This window comes from Aethalodelphis obliquidens, unplaced genomic scaffold (genome assembly GCF_003676395.1).
Source record: "Aethalodelphis obliquidens isolate GAN/ISIS:26980383/991018 unplaced genomic scaffold, ASM367639v1 scaffold17, whole genome shotgun sequence".
Taxonomy (NCBI): Eukaryota; Metazoa; Chordata; class Mammalia; order Artiodactyla; family Delphinidae; genus Aethalodelphis; species Aethalodelphis obliquidens.
In genome coordinates this window covers 14,778,641-14,802,337 of record NW_020837961.1, presented here as the reverse complement: position 1 = coordinate 14,802,337, position 23,697 = coordinate 14,778,641, and positions in this window count along the sequence as shown.

The window sequence follows — 23,697 nt, the reverse complement described above, 5'->3', positions numbered from 1 at the left end:
TATCCCCAAATTGGAAACAACCCAAATATCCATCAGCAGGTAAATCCATAAACAAGTTCTGGTATATCCCTTCAATGGAAATCTATTCAGCAATAAAAATTTCGGGACCACTGATACAAGCAACACCATGAATGAATTTCAAAATAACTATGCTGAGTGAAAGAAGTCAGACAAAGAAACAGTACCTACTATATTTTTTTTAAAAAATTCTAGAAAATATAAGCTAATCTATACATAGAAAAAGCAGATCCATGACTTTCTGGGGATGAGAGATAGTTGGGAAAGGCTGGGAGAGGGGAATCACAGAGCAGCATGAGGAAATTTTGGGAGGTGATGAATGTATTCATCATTTTGCTTGTTTATACACACACACACACACACACAGAGGAATATTTTATATTTTAAACATGTGAAGTTTACTGTATATCAATTACACCTCAATAAAACTCTTGTGCAAAACATACTTCCAGTTTCTGTGAGATGCTTATATAAACCTGTACAATTTCCTATGAAAGCATCCTGATGCATAGCTCACGTTCCCTTTAAATTTATCAGAAAAGGGTGAATTAAGAATAAAATTATAAGGCAGAAAGTCAAAGGATGTAGTTAAAAATGACAATTTTATGCTCTTGAAGGGAACCACAAACACTAAACAACAGAACAATAGTTCCTAGACTATTACTGAATTCAAAATCATGGGAAATAATATAAGAGAAAAACATTAAATCTGACTGTAAATTGATCCATGAATTGAAAAGTAGATTCAGGAAACGTAAATTTCTTAAAATGTTGCTTTTCTCAGCCTTTGGAGTGAAGATTGCCAAACTACAAATTGAAAAGACCATATTTTCTACTGCAAGGAAAACTTAAACATTGTCATTTAGAAGTAACTGAGGAAGTGGTTGGAAAGATACTAAATGCTTGAACCTATTTAGAGGGTTCTCTATAAATAGCAAATGCCCACAGGTCCTAAAGAGAACTATAAGCATAAGGTGAGCTGCCTTGTAAATGTGCTAGTAGTGAAGGAAACTTCCTAAACAATTAGTCATTTTTTCTGCAATGAAACAAGGATTTTTCCTAAGGAAACTAATGGTGGACAGTCTGGAATTGCTACAAATAAAAGATCTAGATTAATTTATAAAGCATCTGCAAGTTCTTGAGATAAAGCCTGGAAGACTGGGGTCTTACTCACTGTTTGTTTCTGCTGTTTTGTTTTTTAACCAGTGCTAAACACAGGCATACTGGTGGTACTCAACAAATGTTGGCTAAAGCATGTTTTTTGTTTTGTTTTGTTTTTTTACATGGGAGAATCTCATTTTTAGTGCATTGAGATTTTATACTAGGCAATATTGGTTTAATTAAAAAAAAGCAACTCTCTTCTCTGGTAGCATATTTCTACTCTTTCATAAGTGAGATTAATAAAGTGAGTACAGGACTACACAAGAGAAGCCAGATACAACAGAGGCATCACCAAGACAACCAGAATAGAGAGGTTTATTAGGACAGAGGCCAACAAGCTATGGAGTTGAAACATGACAGAAATGCAATAGAATCATAGAGAAGGCAAATAACTTCCAAATCAGTAAATCAATCTGATGCAAAGATTCGAAGGCCCTTCATAATTCCAAGGTGTTACACTACTCAGAAGAGTAATAATGCAGAGTAAGGAAACAATGCAATGGTCAAAACTAATAAGCTGAGGGTATGGGTTCTCAGTAATAAATGGCAGTGAAATTGTTAAAGGGCAAGGAATAGCAAAGAAAAGCACGGGGATGAGAGATCTGTTGAAAGATTACCAAGGATACAAGGAAACTGAGAACATTGTCACTTGAAGGGTTTGGGAAGTTTGATAAGTGGAGTGAAGGATATTTAATCTGGGCAGCCACTTCTCAGGAATACTGAGGATGGGGCACACACATGCACATTAGCAGAGGGTTAGAGCAGATTTGGATTTTAAAGTAAAGGAGCTTTATTTTTACCTTTGGACCATATGTAAAAATGAATTGCCTAGAAGCGTAAATAAAGGAAACATATAAGTAGCCAGAAGTTGGGAGACCAGAATCCTGATCACAGTAACACCACTTTCACTACCCGATGCCAAATGCACCCATAAAATGTCTCTTCATCACACCTTATATTAGCTTCCTAGGGCTGTCATAACAAATTACCATGAACTAGGTGACTTCAAACAAGAGAAATTTATTTTCTCATAGTTTTGGAGTTCAGCAGTATAAAATTAAGGTGTTATCAGGACCACACTCTCTCCACAGGCTCTAGGGGAGAATCTGTTTCTTGTGTTACCCAGCTTCTGGTGACTGTAGGCCAATCCTTGGCTTGTGGCCATGTCACTCCAATCACTGCCTCCATGGTCACATTCCTCCTCCTTTTCTGGGTCTTCTCTGTGTGTCTGCTTTATTAAGGATACATGTGACTGCAATTAAGGCCCACCAGGATTATCCAGGATAAACTCCTCCTCTCAAGATCCTTACTTAATCATACATTTGCAATACTAAGTAATATTCATTCTTTTGCCACATTATGTTATATTCATAATAAATTCTGGGAATAAGACATATTTTGAGGGGACTACTATTCAACCTACTAGTACATATCATCTCTCTGGGAAAAGATTCATATATATATATATATATATATATATATATATATATATATATAAAATAAAGGGAGTATAGTTACAATTGAAAATAATAATAAAATGCACAATACTATTGTAAGCTCTATTTTAATCGATTCTCAAGGAATGCTTTCACTGATTTTTGCTGAACTCATGTATCCACAGCCAAACTATGATTTCAGTTAGCAAGCACTGTTGATTGACATTTTAGTTTATATTTATAAGTTATGTGAGGGTGAAATAATGAGGACAAATATGCTCACTCATTCACCAATGCAGTAAGCATATTTTTCCTGAATTTACTGATAGTTTTTTTTTTAATACTGAAATGGTATTTCTTCAAATATTTTTATGCTAGTCACAAAGTAACAGCTACAGGTGGCACATAATTTGAAATTTAATCTGCAATATTAACATTTTCTCCATCACTTTCTTAGGTCCATACAATCAGCAAAACAATAATCAAGTTCTGATTTGTAGCATTTGCTGATTTCCCTGGTGTAAATATTTCCAACATGACTGAGTTCAGGCTACTAATATGAAATCACTAAATGCAGAGTTGGGAAGAGATAGTCAATAGCACATAATTATATAGTATTTCCTCCATAATTATATAGTATTTCCTCCAAATATAGTATTTCCTCCATAGATACATAGAGTAAATAACCTCAAGAGCATACATAACAGTAAAATATACTAAAATAATTAAGAAGTGATAAACTTTGATATTTGTTTTGGGTTCAACACAGTTTTTGAATTTTAAGTTTATATAATTTAATTTTCAATAATGGTTATGTTTAAAAACTGTCTTTTACTATTCCTGAAAATTTAAGTTGGCTCTCACAGTTATTATAAGCTGGTTCCAGCATGCTACTATATAACAGGACAATGAAGAATCAGAAGAAACATTTTCAAATCTTTACATCAGTTACACTAAACATTAATGATAGGCTAGCAGGTTTAGCCAGAGCAAATGCATCTTAAGCTGACTCCAAAGAAAAACACCAAGTTTTATGTTAAAGGTCTCAATAATTCAGTTATAATAAGCAGAACAAGAAGCCGACTTTCCTGCTCTACATTTCTAAACATTTCAGCTATACCTACTGATGAGTCTCCAGGTGAATTTCATAAGAGGGAGCTTACTGATGAGTTCTAATTATACCTAATTCCATATTCACCAACAAATTGACAGTTTTGTTGTCCTGTTGTGTGACATTAGGCAAGTCACTTCCTTTCCCCTGGAGATTTCTTCATCTACAAAATGTGGATATCCTACCTCACAGGGGTGTAGTAAAGTATGACAAATTAAAAAATATTACATATCCAAAATGCAATTGCCCAATTTAAAACAGTAATTAAGAAAATTAGTAGGAAACTATGACAATTCCTTTGGAACCAAGCCATTAATTTTTAAATAAGGAAAGGAGAAACATAAAGGAGTAACCTCATCATGATCTTTTATAACCTCTCTTTTGGGAGAAAGGAATCAGGCAACACTTATTCTCTCACAGAGAAAAATAGAGAGAGGCATGTGACCCCCAGCCTATTTCTATTATGCTAGCATCTGCAATCATTAGGTTCAAGTGACATTTTAAAAAATTATTTTCTGCAAAGGAGTCCCAAGGAAGCAATAATTATCATTTAATGGGATTCACAGTGGCACAATAATATCACTGCTCTTCCCCACCTGAGTTCTGAACCAGTTGAGAAAGGCAGATGGGCACCAAAATACCATCTTTATTACTCATAATGGAAAATGTGGCTCTTATTGGATGGTAAGTGGGCTTATAATGAACACAACAGTAAAACTGACTTACCCACCATGACAAAGGCAAAATGGGATCACTGCATACTTCTGTCCTAGAACAAGGCTCTTGAAAACTTATAGCATGACAGATATGCACAGGATACATGCTTCCCAAGACAGGGAGAGACAAAGGGTCAGCCCTTCACACTTGGCTTCTCCTTCTAAATTCACCCAGGTAAATCCTGCCTCTTCACTGGGAGATAAAAGAGTGATGAGGCAGAAAAAGTCCTAGAATGTTATGCTAAAGGAGCTCCCTCTATAAGGAAGGAAACCTCAGGAGTAGAGAGAGCTCATCCTTTTCAACTCTTTCCCACCACCATTCAAAACTACTGGTGTAAGAAAAAAGAGAGAGTTAGGAGTTGTCCATAATTCCTGAGGTACGCACACCCCAGCAAAGAATCTGGGATCAAGAAAAAGGATAGTTCCCTTTAGTTCACCTCTAATGATGACTGACTCAGTACTAGGTGCTCAGAGAAGTCAAGCAACTTAAGTAAGGTCACACAGCCAGCAATGGTGTATGATCAGACTATGTGCTCTTTCAATGCAGAGATTATATCTTAATAACTATATATAATAACTATAGTTTAATAACAGCCTGGAACATTATAAATATTTGTGGAAGGAAGTAAGAAAGGAAGGAAGCAAGGAAAGAGGAAGGAAATAATTGAGAGAAATAAATTTAAACCCAGGTCTGAATAGATCCTGTCACCACTCTATGTTGCCTGAGTATGGGTGTTATTACTGGGCCTTGTGACTCCTAGCATTTTATCACACATTTAGGAAGAAGGCACTCTTGAATGATCATATTCTTATTCTTAAGAACAGTAAGTCTCTCTAAGGGAAATATGCTCAGTGTTCCAACCAACTCAGATACTGTTCTGGCTGCATGCTGAGATGATATATAATCTCACGGGTCCTCAAACCAGATGAGAAAAAACAAAATGAATTGCATCTAATACATAATGGTGTTTATAATCATACTTAACATCAGCATGTTATGCCATAAATAATAGTGTAACTACAAGCTTGCATTAGTGTATTTTAGGCATCCTCTCTCAACACAGTATACAAAGCTAGGGCTGTCATTCTTTTGCTGTTAAAGATTGTTCTTATAACACTGACAAGCAATGATATATGGGATTAATCCCTTTAACTCATTTACTCAAGAGATTATTCTCTACCATGTCCATGGCTGAATAAGCAAACAATAAATATCATTGAAAAATCATAGGCAATCCATTGGTCAAAAAATTCAGGTAAGAAAAAAAGTCAGTCATAGAGCTCAAGTAGTTTTTCTGCTCTTCACATATTTTGGGATTGAGGGATACTATTACTTACAGAGAAAAACAAAACCCTCAGTATGTATGATGAGCTATTTAAAAACTAAAGTGAAATTTCAAAGTGTTTTATATTAGAGAAACATATCAATATACCTTTTCAACTTATATATTTGGTAATTGTGAATCTCTCCTTTTTTGAAGATTCTCACATAAATGTGCTATCAGACCTGCATTTTAGAGTCTACTCTGTTGATGACTAGCAGGACCACCTTAGACATATGATGGCTCTCCTTTGGGTCTCAGTTACAGTATTTTGTTCATAAGGATGGCAGTAACTGGCTACATGAAGACAGAGGCCTAGATCAAGCAACCTCTTTATATCTTTTATAGCCTTAAATATCATGATCTATGATTATATGTAAAAAGTTGCAATTTCAGACAACTGGGGTCTGAGGTAGTTAAGCGGCAAAACTGCTGTTCTCATCCAGCTGCCCTTCTGCACCCACAGCAGCTTCAGGAGCGGTGCCATCTTCCTCAGACTTAAAGAGTGTCAGCTGTGTCAACCTCCACTGCAGTAACATGAAGGTTTGTGCCTAAGTGAAGCTTTATCCCCCACTCCAGTCACGCCAGCCTCCTTTAGTACGGGAGCACTCCACAATCAGGCCTGCAATTCAGTTCTGCCTACACAACTCTTATTCAAGTCCTATTCAGGCTATAAATTCCACCTCCCCAGTATGTTTCCTATTGCCACTGAAACACAAACTTAGTGGCTTAAAACCCCACAAATTTATTCTCTACAGTTCCTTAGGTAAGAAGCTCTGCATGGGTCTCTGCACTAAAAGATATAACAGGGCTGTGTTCCTCTACGGAGGTTCTAGACAAGATCTGTTTCCTTGCTAAGAGGCTGCCCACATTCCTTGGCTCACGCCTTCTCCACCATCTCCAAAACTGGCCACTGACTCTTCTTCCATAGTCATACTAACCTCTAGCCATAGCCAGGAAAGTGTTTCCATTTTAAGGATGCATGGGATTAGATTGGGTCCACCTGGATAACTGAGGATATTCTCCCTATCTCAAGGTTTCAAGATCCCTGTTCTTAATCGCACCTTTGAGATCCCTTTGGCCATTGTATTAGGGTTCTCCAGAGAAACAGAACCATTGGGGTGTGTGTGTGTGTGTGTGTGTGTGTGTGTGTGTGTGTGTGTGTGTGTGTGTGTGTGTGTGTGTGAGGGGTGAGGTGGGGTGGGTAGAGAGAGAGATGGTTTCTTTTTCAGGAATTAGGAGTTGGGTTACAGGATCGTGGGGGCTGGCAAGACTGAAAGCTGCGGAGAGGCCAGCAGTCTGGGAACCAGGGGAAGAACTGATGTTGTTTCTCAAACCTGAAGGCAGTCTGAAGGCAGAATTCCTTCTTCCTTAGGGGAAAACCTTCAGTCTTTTTTTAAGACCTTCAAATGAATAGATGAGGCCTACCGACTCATGAAAGTTAATCTACTTTACTCAAAGTCTATTTAAATGTTAATCTCATCTAAAAAATACCTACACAGCAACATTTAGAGTGACCAAATATCTGGGTACCCTGGCCTAGCTAAACTGACACATAAAATTAACCATCACAGCCATGTAAGGGGACGTATTCATAGGTTCCAGGGATTAAAGCAGAGACATCTTTGCAGGGATGGAGTATTATTCTGCCTGTCATCTCCTCTATGAAACTTCCCATAACCATTCCAGCCCTCATTTATTAAACTGTGCCTGGCACTACTGGAGTCTATGTTCCCAATTATTTAACAAGTCATTAATTACTGCCTTTTTCAAATCAGATTGTTTTAAAAGTGGTGTGGTAATTATCATCTTTTGTAAGAAGGCTTTCTGCTTTATGTGTCCTGTGTCTTTTCATTATTTCCCTTTCATGTTCACAGTGCTAAGTACATAATAATCAGCATATTTCTTAGATACTTCTTTAAAAGTAAATAACATATTTTGTTTTTGAAGACACTTTATGTTATATTATCTTTTTTTTTTTTTTTTAACTCAAATTGAGTACCAGAAAAATAAAATGAACATCTAAGGTGACATGGAGTAAGACACAGCATTTAGGACCTTATAGGCCCCATCAATACTTTCTGTTACCTCAAGTTAAATGTTTATAAATAATAATCTTACAATCATAAGGCAAGGCCATTGTACATGGGTATAAATTTCCCATGATTTTTTATTTAATTAATTAAATTTTGGCTGTGTTGGGTCTTCGTTTCTGCACGTGGGCTTTCTCTATTTGTGGGGGCTACTCTTTGTTGCGGTGCATGGGCTTCTCACTGCAGAGGCTTCTCTTGTTGCAGAGCACAGGCTCTAGGCATGCGGGCTTCAGTAGTTGTGGCACACGGGCTCAGTAGTTGTGGCACACGGGCTTAGTTGCTCCGTGGCATGTGGGATCTTCCCGGACCAGGGCTTGAACCCATGTCCCCTGAATTGGCAGGCAGATTCTCAACCACTGCGCCACCAGGGAAATCTTATTTCTCATGATTTACCAGTATGAACATATACCATTTTCATAACCAGTTTTATATACCATTCTAAAAAAATTGTTTTTAACAAAAGAATATAAAGAGTATTCTAAATACCCAGGAATACTATGATTCAGTATTATGGTTATTATTCCTTTAAATTCTTATTGTTATGTACTATGATTTTTAACATGGCTTAAGTTCAAACTAATTTGCAGAAATGAAGTCTTGCTGAAGTCTTCCCTATCCCCTGCCAGTGTTTTAATGTTACCCAGTAAAAAAAAGAAAAACTTACTATCAATGTCCACAAAGAATACTTTATCCCTGTACAGTTCAGTCACTAAAGTCTGACTGGTATTAAGAATTTTCTGGGTCAATATTTAAACAACATTGAGGTTAATCAGTGATCCTTCAAGAATTTATAGCTGGTATAAAACAGGTAAAAGCAGCAAAAAATACCACAAAAAACCCAAAACAAAGCCAAAACCAACACACACACACACACACACACACACACACACACTCTCTCTCTCTCTCTCTCTCTCTCTCTCTCTCTCTCACATACACACACAGCTTCTAATTGTCTACAATGAAAATATGATAGAATATATTTTCTAAGTGATCATCTGTAAAACAGGGATTCTTAAGATGATCTCATTTGACTTAAGGATATAGAGCCCCCCGTTCAATTAAAAGTGGTAAAGTCTTCATACAAGCACAGTCTGAATTTAAAATTCTGTAATATATTTAAGTAAATAAGATTCACATTTGCTATACAAACATTATTTACTTCTCCCAAATTCTTATATTGAAGCCTTAACCCCCAATGTGATTGTATCTGGAGATAAGGTCTTTAGGAAGTAGTTAAGGTAAAATGAGGCCATAAGGGCAAGGCCATAATCTGACAGAATTGTAGATTTATAAGAGGAAGAGAGAGATTTCTCTCTCTTTCTCTGCCATGTGAAAACACAGCAAGAAGATAGCCATCTTCAAGCCAAAAAGAGAGCTCTCATCGGAAACCAAACCTTGCTGGAAACTTCATTTTGGATTTCCAGTCTCCAGAACTGTGAAAAAAAATTTTTTTCTGTTTTTTAAGTCACCCAGTCTATGATATATTGTTATGGCATCCTGAGCCAACTAATACAACTTTTAATTTATGAAATGGCTTCAATGGAAATCTAATACAACTAACCACAACAATTTAGTATATGTAACTCTCTCCAGCAGGAATAAAGAAATTTCCAATCAGTAAAACAATAGGTCTTGTGGAAGCACAAATAAAAAAATAAATCTACATGCAGAAAAACCCGAAAAAAAACAAAAAAATCCAAAAACTAGACACTCACCCTAAACTGTTCACAAAAATTAACTCAAAATGGGTCAGAGACCTAAATGCAAAATGCAAAAACTGCAAAACTATAAAACTTCTAGGAAACAATAATGGTGAAAATCTAGGTGACCTTTGGTTTGGCAATGACTTCTTAGAAAACAACTGCAAAAGCATGATCTGTGAAAGGAAATTTTGATAAGCTGGATTTCATTATCATTAAAAACTTCTGATCTGCAAAATGTAGTATTAAAGTATGAAACAACAAGGCACAGACTGCAAGAAAAATATTTGCAAAACTCGTATCTCATGGACTATATCCAAATATACAAAAAACCTTAAAATTCAACAATAAGGAAACAAATAACCCAAATAAAGTGTGGGTAAAATATCTAAACAGACACCTCAGCAAAGAAAATATACAGATAACAAGCATATGAAAAGATGTTAAACATTATTTGTCATTAGAAAATTTCAAATTAAAATGAGACATCACTATGTACCTATTAGAATGGCTTAAAAAAAAAAAACTGACAACATCAAATGCTGATGAGGATGTAGATCAAAAGAAACTCTTATTCACTGCTAGTGGGCATGCAAAATGGTACAGCCACTTTGGAGGACAGTTTGGCAGTTTCTTACAGAGCTAAATGCAGTATTACCACGTGAGCCAGCAAGCACATTCCTTGATATTTATGTCAAGGAATATATCAGTTGAAAACTTATGTCCACACAAAAACCTGCAAACAAATATTTATAGGAACTTTATTGATAATTATCGAAACTTGGAAGCAACCAAGATATCCTTCAATAAGTAAATGGATAAAGAAACTGTGGTATATCCATGCAATGGAATATTATTCAGTGCTAAAAGACAAAAGGAGCTCTCAAGCCATCAAGCCACAAAAAAGAAACAGAGGAACCTTAAATGTATGTGTGTGTATGTGTGTGTGTGTGTGTATATATATATATATATATATATGTACATGAAAGAAGCCAGCATGAAAAGGCTGCATACTGTATGCTTCCAACTATATGACATTCTAGAAAAGACAAAACTATAGAGACATTTGAAAGAACAGATGTTGCAAGTGGTTTGAGAGTGACGAATAGGTAGAGCACAGGGTTTTTTTAGGGCAGTGAAACTATTGAGTATGATGCTGTAATGGTATGTGATGGTGTAATGGTGGATACATGGCATTATGTGCTTGTCAAAACCAAAAAGAACAGTATAACACAAAGAGTGAAACCTAATGTAAACCATGGGCTTTAATTAATAATAATGTATTGATATTCATTCATCAACTGTAACAAGTATACCACATCTATGCAAGATGTAAATAATAAACGTGGGAGAGGGAATATATAGGAACTCCCTTTATTTTCTGTTCAATTGTGTGCAAGCCTAAAATTGCTCTAATAAAGTATATTAATTTTTAATAAATAGGCAAAATCAAGATATAATCTATAGCAAATAAAAAGTTTTAACCTTGTAATAAAACCACTAAACATAGCAGTCAGATATTTATTTTATATCCATTATACACATATGCATATATTACTAGAAAATACAATTCTATGACATATCAGCTCATAACCCTAAAGGAACAAGAACAATGGGGTAGAGAAGAAATAAACACAACTATAGTTATATGAGTGAAGTCTCTAAAAAAATATATATTTATACTCCAAAATGCTTTTACAGCATGAAAATTGATTATATTTTAACTAAGAGCAACATAAAAGTAGAATGAGTAGAAGTTATATTTAGATTCTTAACAGAAGAAAGAATCCATAACTTGAGTGATGAACAGCACCGGAGTATGTTCAATGAAAGGTTTTCAGATATTCAAATTGTTCTCTACAGAGGCTATGGGATGCTCTCTGGTGTCTGTCTTGCGGGATCCTCACACTGGGAAGAAGTAGTCTTTGTTCTTTACAATGGTGGGTCAGAAGGAGAAAAGTTTTGCATGAAGTAACTGCAAATTTGTAAATGTCATGTACCATCTCAGAAGGGAGATGGGACAAGTACTGTTTGAATGTTGAAAATTTTGTGACTTCTACTTGCTCATTATTTTTATTTATACTAATGACAATTTTTGAGCCCTTTAATTGATTTATTCATTGATTCATTCATTCAGAAAATAGCACAGGAGTTTCTACCATCCATTCTAGACACTGGCAGTAGAGCAATGATCAAAGTGCACCAGATCCTTGGTCTCAACAGATGGGAATAAATCCTTAGTTCTTTCAATGAAATCCTGTATATATATGTATCACTCAGGAATGATCACTCCACTGTTTTCTGGTATCTGCTGATGGAAGTGAAATAACTCCTTTCGGTCTAACTGTTGTTTCTTGAAAGTAATCAGTTTATTTTCTCTGGTGGCTTCATTATTTTTATCTCCCAGGTTCTGTAGTTTCATTGTAACATGTATAAATGTGGATTTGTTTTTATTTATCCTTTGTATGCTTTGTATATTCCTCCAATCTGGGAAACTTTACGTCATTGCCTCTTGAAATACTGATGTACCTCCACCCTCCCTCTTACTTTTCAAATGTTCTATGAGAACTATTTGGGGCTTCTCATTCTACACACTGTATTTCAACTGCTCTTCCATTTTTTTTCCATTTCTTTGCCTTTGCATGCTATATTTGTCAGATATTTCCTCCAATTCACTTATTCTCCCTCTCTTGGTATCTACTCTGTTTGATTCATCCATTGTTAGATATTTATTTCTAGAAATTCATTTCATTTTCAGAGTATGTGTTTCATTTTTTAATAAATTTGTTCAATTTCTCTATTTCCTTAAACAGTAAGCAATGAAAAATGTAAAAAAAATATGGGAGAAGAGTTTGTTATATTTAAGGAACAAAAGAGCGGTCAGTGTGAGAGGGAAAGAGTGGTATAAATGACATCATAAAAGGTAGGCAATAAATAACCAGATTTTGCTGGGTCATCTAGGCCATTTTAAGGAGTTTAGATTTCATTCTGAGGGTGAAAACAGTGTTTTAAACTGGAACATAATATGATTTTATTTGTTTAGAAACACGTCTTCTATGAAAATTGGAGAGGAATGAAGGGAAAAGTGACGAACAGTATTTCAGAGGTTTAGAAAAGAGATTATAGTGGTTTGGATTTGATCATTATAATGAGAATGTAGTGCAGTTTGAAGTGATCCTTAATGTATGTTGGCCAATGCTCAACAGCTTTATGCACATTATTATTTTTAATCTTCACAACAGTTTTTAAGTTTTTACTAGTCCAGTTTTGTAGATGTGCAGAGGCTTAGTCATACTAGATAACTTACTAAATTCACAGAGATGCCACATAGTGTAAATAGTTTTTGACTAAAGTCTCTCAGTCTAGTCATTTTCCTAAGAGAGAGACATAATGAACAAATAGACAAGGTATATTCAGATTATGACATGTGCTGTGAAGAAAATACAACAGGATAATTGATAGAGACCAGTTGTTGGGGTGGTGATCATTCAGCAAACTTTGAATTTGAGAACTGGTTGACAAAAAGGCATGAGGAAATCCGGTGGGAGAAGGATTTTTGTGAAGATTAAAAAACTCTCAGCATAACACTCAATATTATGAGTTCTTAGCTCCAACTAAGAGTCACTCTTTTGATGTGTTTACTTCTCTCCACATCTGTAGTGAGCAACACCTTAGTACCTGCTATCAATTTCATATCTTATCCCTGTGTCTATTAATGACATACCCCTTAAAAAGAAAAGGACCCCCCCCTTCCTTGACTTTGGGAGCAGTCTGAGGGGGTTGATTGTGAAAAGAGTAAGGGGACTGATAAAGGAGACCCAAATTCCAATATACATCTATGCATGGTGAAGAATTTCTGGAAAGATCATATCAGACAGCTACTGAGAATAAATGACAGGTGCTTGCCTTATGGAAGGAAAGCAGAGAAAACAGACAAGGTCTGAGAATAAGGCCTTGGCTTCTAACAATATTTCTTGATGAATGAGTGGCCCTTGCAAAATTCACTTCTATCCTAAAAGTGTGTCAGTATTTTAGAAGTTGTCCATCTGTGTCTTTATGTTCACTGGACAAATCAATATGCTTTTAAGCAAAATAATTACTATGTTTAAATTACATAATTTTAAGTTTTCTCTTGGCAGTCTTTGCTTTGGGAATTCAACAGCATTAGAAAAAGGCAGAGTTAGTAATAAAAAGTATGACCTGATGTATATCTCAATGTATTTTAAATTTTAGAAAAGTTACATAATTATGCAAGTAATACATGAACATACAGACACAGGTATACCTGCGCACATGCGCGCACACACACACGTACACAAACACTCAGTATGTTTCTGCCTGGCAATCTTTTATTTACTGATACCAAACTGTGTATTTCTTAGCCTAGTCTGGAAATCCTAAAGAAGCTTAAAAATCACTACTTGACCTGATAGATGACAGAACTGAGAAACAGAGTTCACAGGCTTGACTGCTGTAGCTGCAATCATTTTCACTTAGTGACAAAGCACAAGTCTATATCTGAGAATATTTGATTCACTGTCCACCAGCTATAAAACCAAAGACAGTGTTCTCTCTCATCAATAGCTCTGCAGAAAGAAAACTGTCTGGATAAGGGGAATGGCAGCATTGCCATGAACTAAAGCCCTGGCACTCTGTCCAGAACTCTATGTGCTTTTAAAAAACTGCACTTATTCTTTTCCATATGTGAGATGAAGAATAGTAAGAAATCCAGCCATGCAGTATCAATAGCTCATATTCCAGAGTCAGAATACCCTGTGTTTCAAATCCCCTGTGTGCTTCTTGTTAGTCAGACATGCTTGGGCAAGTGATAGAATCACACAAAGTCTCAGCTTCCTCCTCAGCAAATGGCTTGAATAATTGAACCACTCTCTCCACACAAGAGATGCTGTGAGGATTAAATGAGGATAACGTGAATGCTCCATAATTGTGTGATCAACAGAAATAATTTTCAAAGCACTTTCTTCATATACGACATAGAATAAGTAATTAAATTATCATTCTGTAATGAGAGACTTACTGCTAATTGATATGGGTACCAGGCCCTTGACTAAAACTATTTATTGAATCATACCCAATATATGTGACTACTTTAGTGGTATTTGATTGTCTTTCAATCCAGGACCTCATAAACAGTCAGTTATAACTGAAGCTACATAGTGGAAGAAACTACACACTGTTCACTAGACAAGTATTAACTCAAACATAAATATATATTTAACAAGCTACAAGTAGTATTTAATTTTGTCAATTACATTGATTTTCCATTTCCCCTTTCTTGAGTTAACAGGACATTTTAGCCAGAAGTCTCAGAGTATCTCTTTCTTCTGGTTTCACGTATATCCCCATCTTTCATTGTTGAATCCTGTAATGTCCCGAATAACTCTCCTGTGTGTTCAATGCAGTATTAGAGCTTTTAATACCAATTTTTGGGATTCTTTGGTCTCTCTTTCCTCAATAACTGCTCTGTGTAGTGCTAGAATTTAAAAAGATTTTTCTATCCTTCATCATTTTCTCTTTAAAATACTGACTACAGATGCTTATCCCTTATTACACAGGATACAACCCAGGAAATGACTAGTCCCATTATTTGCAAGGTACTGCAGTTCTGTACAATATCTCTTGATCAGAATTCAAGATTCTATAATCTTGACGCTGTGTCATCATGAGAATGGAAGGGAATTTTATTACTGGTTGCTTTTAGCCAAGAGCAAAACTGTTTTCAGGGTCAAAGAACATCGAGGTAGTTAATGTGCTACCTGGAAAGTAAAATTATCCTTACTCATCAGATGTAAAGAAATTATTGGTTTACATAATCCTTACAGTGTAGCACTTAATGTGCATGAATGTTTTTCCTAAGTGTCTCTAAGAGTTTAAACTTTAAATTGTTTATTACTCACTTTCACTTTTTCTTTAGGTTACACTTTCACATATATCACAAGCACTGGATCACCATAAATACCCTGTGCAGTGAGCTGGGCAAGCATCTCCCTACACGGACACAAAGGCTTGAGAGACGCCCTGAAAATGACAATCATGGTGACTGAGGAGCCAAGATGAGGACAGAACTGTGGTCCACATCCAGTACATGTTTCACATACCACAATGCCTTCATCATGTGTAATTTTTACTGAACACCAGTCAGCTCAATACTCGCTGTTTTTAATCTTCAAAATCACCAAAGGAAGAAACTAGTTCTATACTTCTATGTTTCTTCTTTTCTGTCATTAACCCAAGATCTAAATGACATTTAAAGCATTTGGGCAGACAATGGTGGAGTAGGAGGATGTGGAACTCACCTCTCCCCACAAATATATCAGAAAATACATGTGGAACGATTCTCACTGAAAACTAACTGAAGACTGGCAGACAGACTCCTATACAACCAAGGCTGTAAGAAAGATACACGCAGCACCAGGTAGCAAGGGAAGAAAAGTGATCAGGTAGGGACATGTGCTCTGGGAGGTGACGCAGAAGAACAGGGAGATTATGTGGGTGGAGACTCTCCCCAGAGAGTGAGTGGTTCAAGCCACACTTTGGGTGCTCCAGTCCTGGAATCCAACAAAAGGAAGATAAGTCCCCTTGGCTGGTCAGAGGGCCAGTGGGACTAGCAGGAGGACTGTGGGAAGGCTGGACTCCGCTCTTGAGAAGTATGCAAATGCTTGCTTGAACCGGAAGCAGGAGAGAGGGAGTGGAAAGGGAGGACTGAAACTGTGCGGTTGACTGGTTTCCCACAACCACTCTGATAGCATCCCAGCCTGAGCCAAAGCAAACCACAATGGAGCAAGGGATGCCATGACTGAGGAAACAGCATAGCTGCGAGACGCTGTGGTGGCTCAAATCCTAAGCATCATATCAACGGGGAGGTGGCAACTACTACTGGCAATTACACAGGCAGCATATCAGAGGCAGACCATATTTCTGACAGTGGCCAGACTACCACACGTGGTACCCTGACCTTAACCAAATACCCATACCAGCCTCTCTTGCTCTAACACTGTCCCCCTCTGGGGTCGAGGGTGCTGGTATTGGGAGGGGAAAGAGCACACACTTAAAAGGAACTGAGCAGGCTCAGACCCAACCCTCAGGCTTCTGCTCTAGTACTTGGGACCTGACCCTGCCCCACACCTGGCTCCAGCCCTAGCCCCTCCTTCTCCAGCACCACCTCCTACCAAGGTGATAGCTTCCTAGCACATCCTGAGGAAAGATCTGACTTGTGTTCATATCAAATCCAGTTCTCCCACCAAAGCCACTGGGCACACAGACTATATAGGGATGCTCCTATGTAAGAACACCACTTCAAGACCACCATAGGTAACTGTTTGACCTAATTTAATAAAGACAGAGAAAGATGACCAAAATTAGAAGACAGATGAATTTGTCTCAATTGAAAGAGCAAAAGAAAACCTCTGAAAAAACAACTACTGAAACAGAAATAAACAATTGGTTAGATAAAGAATTCAAAGCATTAGTAATATGAATGCTAACTGAATTAGGGGAAAGAATAGATGAATACCATGAGAATTTTTAAAAGAAACTAGAAAATATAAAAAAGAATCAGTGATAACTGAAGAATATACTAACTGAAATAATAAAAAAAGAAACCACACATATTAGAAGGAATGAATAGCAGACTAAATGATATAGAAGAATGCATAACTAATCTGAAAGATAGAATAATGGAAATCCCCCAATCAGAACAGTAAAAAGAAAGACAAATTTAAAACAAATGAAAACAGTTTACGATATCTTTGGGATAACACCAAGCATACCAACATTTGCATTATAGGAGTCTCAGAAGGAGAAGAGAAAAAGAAAGGGGTCGAGGGCTTCCCTGGTGGCACAGTGGTTGAGAGTCTGCCTGCCGATGCGGGGGACACGGGTTCGTGCCCCGGTCCGGGAAGATCCCACATGCCGCGGAGCAGCTAGGCCCGTGAGCCATGGTCGCTGAGCCTGCGCGTCAGGAGCCTGTGCTCCGCAACAGGAGAGGCCACAACAGTGAGAGGCCCACGTATCGCAAAAAAAAAAAAAAAAAAGAAAGGGGTCGAAAATGTATTTGATGAAATTATGGCTGAAAACTTCCCAAGCTTGAAGAAGGAAACAGATATCCAAGTACAGGATGCACAGAGGGTCCTAAACCAGATGAACCCAAATAGACCCACACCAAGACATATCATAATGAAAATGGCAAAAGTTAAACATAAAGAGAGAATTGTAAAGGCAGCATGAGAAAAACAAAGACTCATATACAACAGAACCTCCATAAGGCTATCAGCTGATTTTTATGCAGAAACTTTGCAGGCCAGAAGGGAGTGACAAAATATATTCATTTGTAAATATTTTCTCCCAGTGTGTAGGTTGTCTTTTTGTTTTATTTATGGTTTCCTTTGCTATGGAAAAGCTTTTGAGTTTAAGTAGGTCCCACTTGTTTATTTTTGTTTTTATTTCCATTACTCTAGGAGATAGATCCAAAAAAATATTGCTGTGACTTATGTCAAAGAGTGTTCCTCCTACATTTTCGTCTAGGAGTTTTAGAGTATACGGTCTTATATTTAGGTCTTTAATTCATTTTGAGTTTATTTTTGTATATGGTGTTAGAGAATGTTCTAATTTCATTTTTTTACATGTAGCTGTCCAGTTTTTCCAGCACCACTTATTGAAGAGACTGTCTTTTCTCCATTGTGTATCTTTTGCCTCCTTTGTCACAGATTAATTGTGACCATAAGTGTGGGGGGTTATTTCTGGGCTTTCTATCCTGTTCCATTGATCTACATGTCTGTTTTTGTGCCAGCACCATACTATTTTGATTACTGTAGCTTTGTAGTATAATCTGAAGTCAGGGGACGTGATTCCTCCAGCTCCATTCTTCTTTCTCAAGATTGTTTTGGCTATTCGAGGTCTTTTGTGTTTCCATAAAAATTTAAAATATTTTGTTCTTGTTCCATGAAAAATGTCATTGGTAATTTGATAGGGATTGCACTGAATCTGTGGATTGCTTTGGGTAGTATGGTCATTTTAATATTGATTCTTCCAGTCGAAGAACACAGTATATCTTCCCACCTGTTTGTGTTGTCTTCAACTTCTTTCATCATTCAGCAAATATTAAACATTATGACAGTTAATAACATGATTTAGGAAATGTGAGGCACAGAGAAATGAGAAAGCTTTCCCAATGTCACAAAATGAGTACTGCTCAAGCTGGAAAAAAGAATCCTCATGTCATCACACTATTTTTGTTCACTTAAATTAGGTCAGCAACCAAATTCCTTATTTCTAGAAACTTTTAAGTAGAATGTATTATTGGTATCACAAAGAATTAAAAAAACAAGGGATAAATGGCAGACATGTTCTACAGAGATATTTGCTGTACTGGTGGTAAACCAACGGTGAAAAAATGACATTTTATCTTTTACTATCATAATTTAAAAGATAAACTGAAGAAAATATACATATTTCTAACATCTAACCATGAACTCTCATTTAACATCTCACTTAACTCATCTACAAAATAAGAGTATTAGACTAATAAATATTTACCAGTTTAGTCGTGTTTTTATTCTATGATTTAGAAGGAAAACAAATTCTAGGATGATAAGGCAATATTATGAATTTTATAGGAGCCCTGGGACTCAAAAGTATTTTGTCAGGATTGTGAAATATCAGTTGAATTAAGGAGAGCCACTGATTCACATATATGGGAAGAAAATAAAATCATTGCTGTTAATTTTAATATTTGATCAGTTGATGAATCCTTTTAACCTTGAATACTGTGTGCCAGGAAGTTAGAAACTGGGAAATTATGACTCAACTATTTTACCTTTATAAAAAGCTAATCATAATTTTCTACCTTCACATATATGCCCTACTTAGGTTTGTTAACCAGAAGATGTCTCTCACAGAAAGAGAGCTGAGACTCTATCACAGGAGAGGGGCATTTTGGGTTCTCCCCTGTAGCAAAACAAGTAGAGAATTTCTTCTCATTTCTTGGGTCCAAAGGATTTAGTATTATTTTCTGAGAAGGAAAATAGGAGAAACGGCACTACTACAAGCTTAATATCATGTCAGTCTCCAAGGGCATTAAAGTCTTTTTCCCTAAATTCTCATAAGATTCTTAGAACTAATATACCATATCTTAGATTAAATTTAATCACTTGACCATAGAAAAAAATTTCCCATGACATTCCTTTAAATGGGAAAATTATATTTCTATATTTTTATATAAATTACATTCTTAAGTTGTATAATTGTTATAATTATATAACAGAATGAAATTCAGGCCTAAAACACATCACAGAGGAACCTTAACCAGCACAAGAAATGTATTTAACCACATTTCTGCAATTCTTAATCTTGGGATTGAAACAGCCCCAGTAGGAAGGCTACTGCCTGCAAATGCTTGACTTAACATCATGCCAATGGATAGATAAGAGCTTACAATGCTGGCTTTAAAGTGTGTGGGTGGGGACAGGGGAACTGCTTATGATGTAAATACTACAAAAAATGTTTGACATGATTTTGACAGTGGCACCTTGGTCGGACATGATGGAAAACAGAGCAGCAGTTGTTTCCACTGTGTGTGGATATCTAAAAGGAGAGTTCTACTCTTTTAAAAAAAATCGAATCTAAATGTTTCCTGTTTCACGTATGATTAATGGTGGCTCAAATCCATCCTCACTCAGGAATGAGACCAGAGGAATGAAGGATTCATTGAGTATTCAAGACTCATATTTTTTAAGCATGTATTAAGGATGATTAATTTAGACATCTGAACCAGTCATCTTACTATATTTATAAGAAGATTTCAGGGAACTCTACCAACTTAAAATGTTATTTCCATAACTGCTATTAATATGTTGAAAATAAATTTAAATATATGTATAATTAAGTCCTGACTATAATCTCAAAAGGCATATCACACAATGAATAATCATATATTTTTAATAAATAATACATTCAATATATAATACAATATAGTAATATTTCAGTATACAATGAAAATTAACTCCAAGCACACTGCTTTTTTGTTGCCTTCTTGTTGTTTAATAAACGTTTTCTCATTTACATGTAGTACCTGTTTGCAAATTGCACTGCTTTATCTAAGAAAGTGATGTAAAACATTACGATGCATTCATTTATTTATTTTGAATTTTATTTTATTTTTTTATAAATTAGGTTCTTATTAGTTATCTATTTTATATATATTAGTGTTTATATGTCAATCCCAACCTCCCAACTCATCCCACCACCACCCCCATCCCTGCTTTCCCCCCTTGGTGTCCATACATTTGTTCTCTACATCTGTGTTTCTATTTCTGCCTTGCAAACCAGTTCATCTGTACCATTTTTCTAGATTCCACATATATGCGTTAATATATACTTGTTTTTCTCTTTCTGACTTACTTCACTCTGTATGACAGACTCTAGGTCCATCCACGTCTCTAGAGATGATCCAATTACGTTCCATTTATGGCTGAGTAATATTCCATTGTATATATGTACCACATCTTCTTTACCCATTCATCTGTTGATGGGCATTTAGGTTGCTTCCATGACCTGGGTATTGTAAATAGTGCTGCAATGAACATTGGGGTGCATGTGTCTTTTTGAATTATGGTTTTCTCTGGGTATATGCCAAGTACTGGGATTACTGGGTCATATGGTAATTCTATTTTTAGTTTTTTAAGGAAACTCCATACTGTTCTCCATAGTGGCTGTATCAATTTACATACCCACCAACAGTGAAAGAGGGTTCCCTTTTCTCCACACCCTCTCCAGAATTTGTTGTTTGTACATTTTCTGATGATGTCCACTCTAACTGGTGTGAGGTAACACCTCACTGTAGTTTTAATGTACATTTCTCTAATAATTAGTGATGTTGAGCAGCTTTTCATGTGTCTCTTGGCCATCTGTATGTCTTCTTTGGAGAAATGACTATTTAGGTCCTCTGCCCTTTTTTTTTTTTTTTTTTTGCAGTATGCAGGCCTCTCACTGTTGTGGCCTCTCCCGTTGCGGAGCACAGGCTGGGGACGCGCAAGCTCAGCAGCCATGGCTCATGGGCCCAGCCGCTCCGCGGCATGTGGGATCTTCCCGGACCGGGGCATGAACCCGTGTCCCCTACATTGGCAGGCAGACTCTCAACCACTGCGCCACCAGCCCATTTTTTGACTGGGTTGTTTGTATTTTTAATATTGAGCTGCATATGCTATGTATATATTTTGGAGATTGATCCTTTGGCAGTTGATTCATTTGCAAATATTTTCTCCCATTCTGAGGGTTGTCTTTTCATCTTGTTTACAGTTTCCTTTGCTGTACAAAAGCTTTTAAGTTTCATTAGGTCCATTTGTTTATTTATGTTTTTATTCTCATTACCCTAGGAGGTGGGTCAAAAAATATCTTGCTGTGATTTATGTCATAGAGTGTTCTGCCTATGTCTTCCTCTAAGAGTTTGACAGTGGCTGGCCTTACATTTAGGTCTTTAATCCATTTTGAGTTTATTTTTGTGTATGGTGTTAGGGAGTGTTCTAATTTCATTCTTTTACATGTAGCTGTCCAGTTTTTCCAGCACCACTTATTGAAGAGATTGTACGCTCCCTCTTTGCCCACTTTCTGGAGAGTTTTTATCATAAATGGGTGCTGAATTTTGTCGAAAGCTTTTTCTGCCTCTATTGAGATGATCATATGGTTTTTCTCCTTCAGTTTGTTAATATGGTGCATCACACTGATTTACGTATATTGAAGAATCCTTGCATCCCTGGGATAAATCCCACTTGATCATGGTGTATGATCCTTTTAATGTGTTGTTGGATTCTGTTTACTAGTATTTTGTTGAGGATTTTGTATCTATATTCATCTGTGATATTTGTCTGTAATTTTCTTTTTTTGTAGTATCTTTATATCGTTTTCGTATCAGGGTGATGGTCACCTCATAGAATGGCCATATAAGCACAGAGAAGCAGAGGAGATGATGAATAGAAATACACATATTAGTGGGAGACACACAAAGTGTCTTCCAAAGAGTTTGCCATTGGAAAACTCATTCCTTAAGAAATAGTAGCAGAACTATCAATGTGAATAGTGTACAATTTATTTTATACATTGTGTTCCTCTGATTATGGTATCATCAGTTCCTAGTATAACTGAAAACATATTTTCTAGACACTTAATAGGAAAAAAAAGTTCTATAGCCAATCCCCAACAAAAGTGTTAGTTACTATTCTTTATCAAAATTTATCCAACCTAAAAATGAGATTAAATTTGTGTTAAAAAATGAAAAATTAAAGAAAATAGTCCTTTTTTTTTTTTCTCAAAGCAAAGGAAACACATTTTATTTTATTTTATTTTTGGCTGCACTGGGCAGCACTTGAGATCTTAGTTCCCTGACCCGGGATCAAACCCGTGGCCCCTGCAGTGGAAGCGTGGAGTCTTAACCACTGGACCACCAGGGAAGTCCCTGGGATCACATCTTCATCAGCTGCTCCTCCATTTTCATTATATGAAATTTTATGTATCTGTCTTTGGAGAAAAGCATCAGTGTCAAATCTAGCAAGGAAATATCTGCCCTCAGGACATGAGTCTGAACAAGTACTTGAAAATGTGACAACAGAATTTTCTGATCACATTTTAACAAAGGATTTACTTGCTGATCACTAAGAAGTAAAATTCAGAAAATAGTCCCCCTCCTCTACTGCAAGAATAAATCTATAATAAAACATTTTCAGTCATCCTCTCCCCTCTTCCCAAGGTGTGCCCTTTCATGTGCACTTCACTGTAGAGCCAACTGACATCCAGAAGTACTCTGAAAGGCACCTGGCACTGTTGTGTTACTCATGCCTCTAGTACACCTCCCTGGCAGGCAAGTGGAACCTTTTCTGTAGCTTCCCACTTTCAATAGAAATTTATTGAACATTTTTCTTGATAGCAAAATACTTAAAGATTCCTTCCCCCTGCTCATTCTTCAGTTATCTACTGGAAAATTACAGAATTGAAAAGGTTTTGCCCCCAGTTGTGATCAAAACATGGAATATTGAAGAACATCTGGGTTACTCTAAGTTCTCAGGTTACATACGTAGATATGTACAGAGGAAGTTGAACCCCAAGTTCTATTCCTTCCCAAAATGGGTAA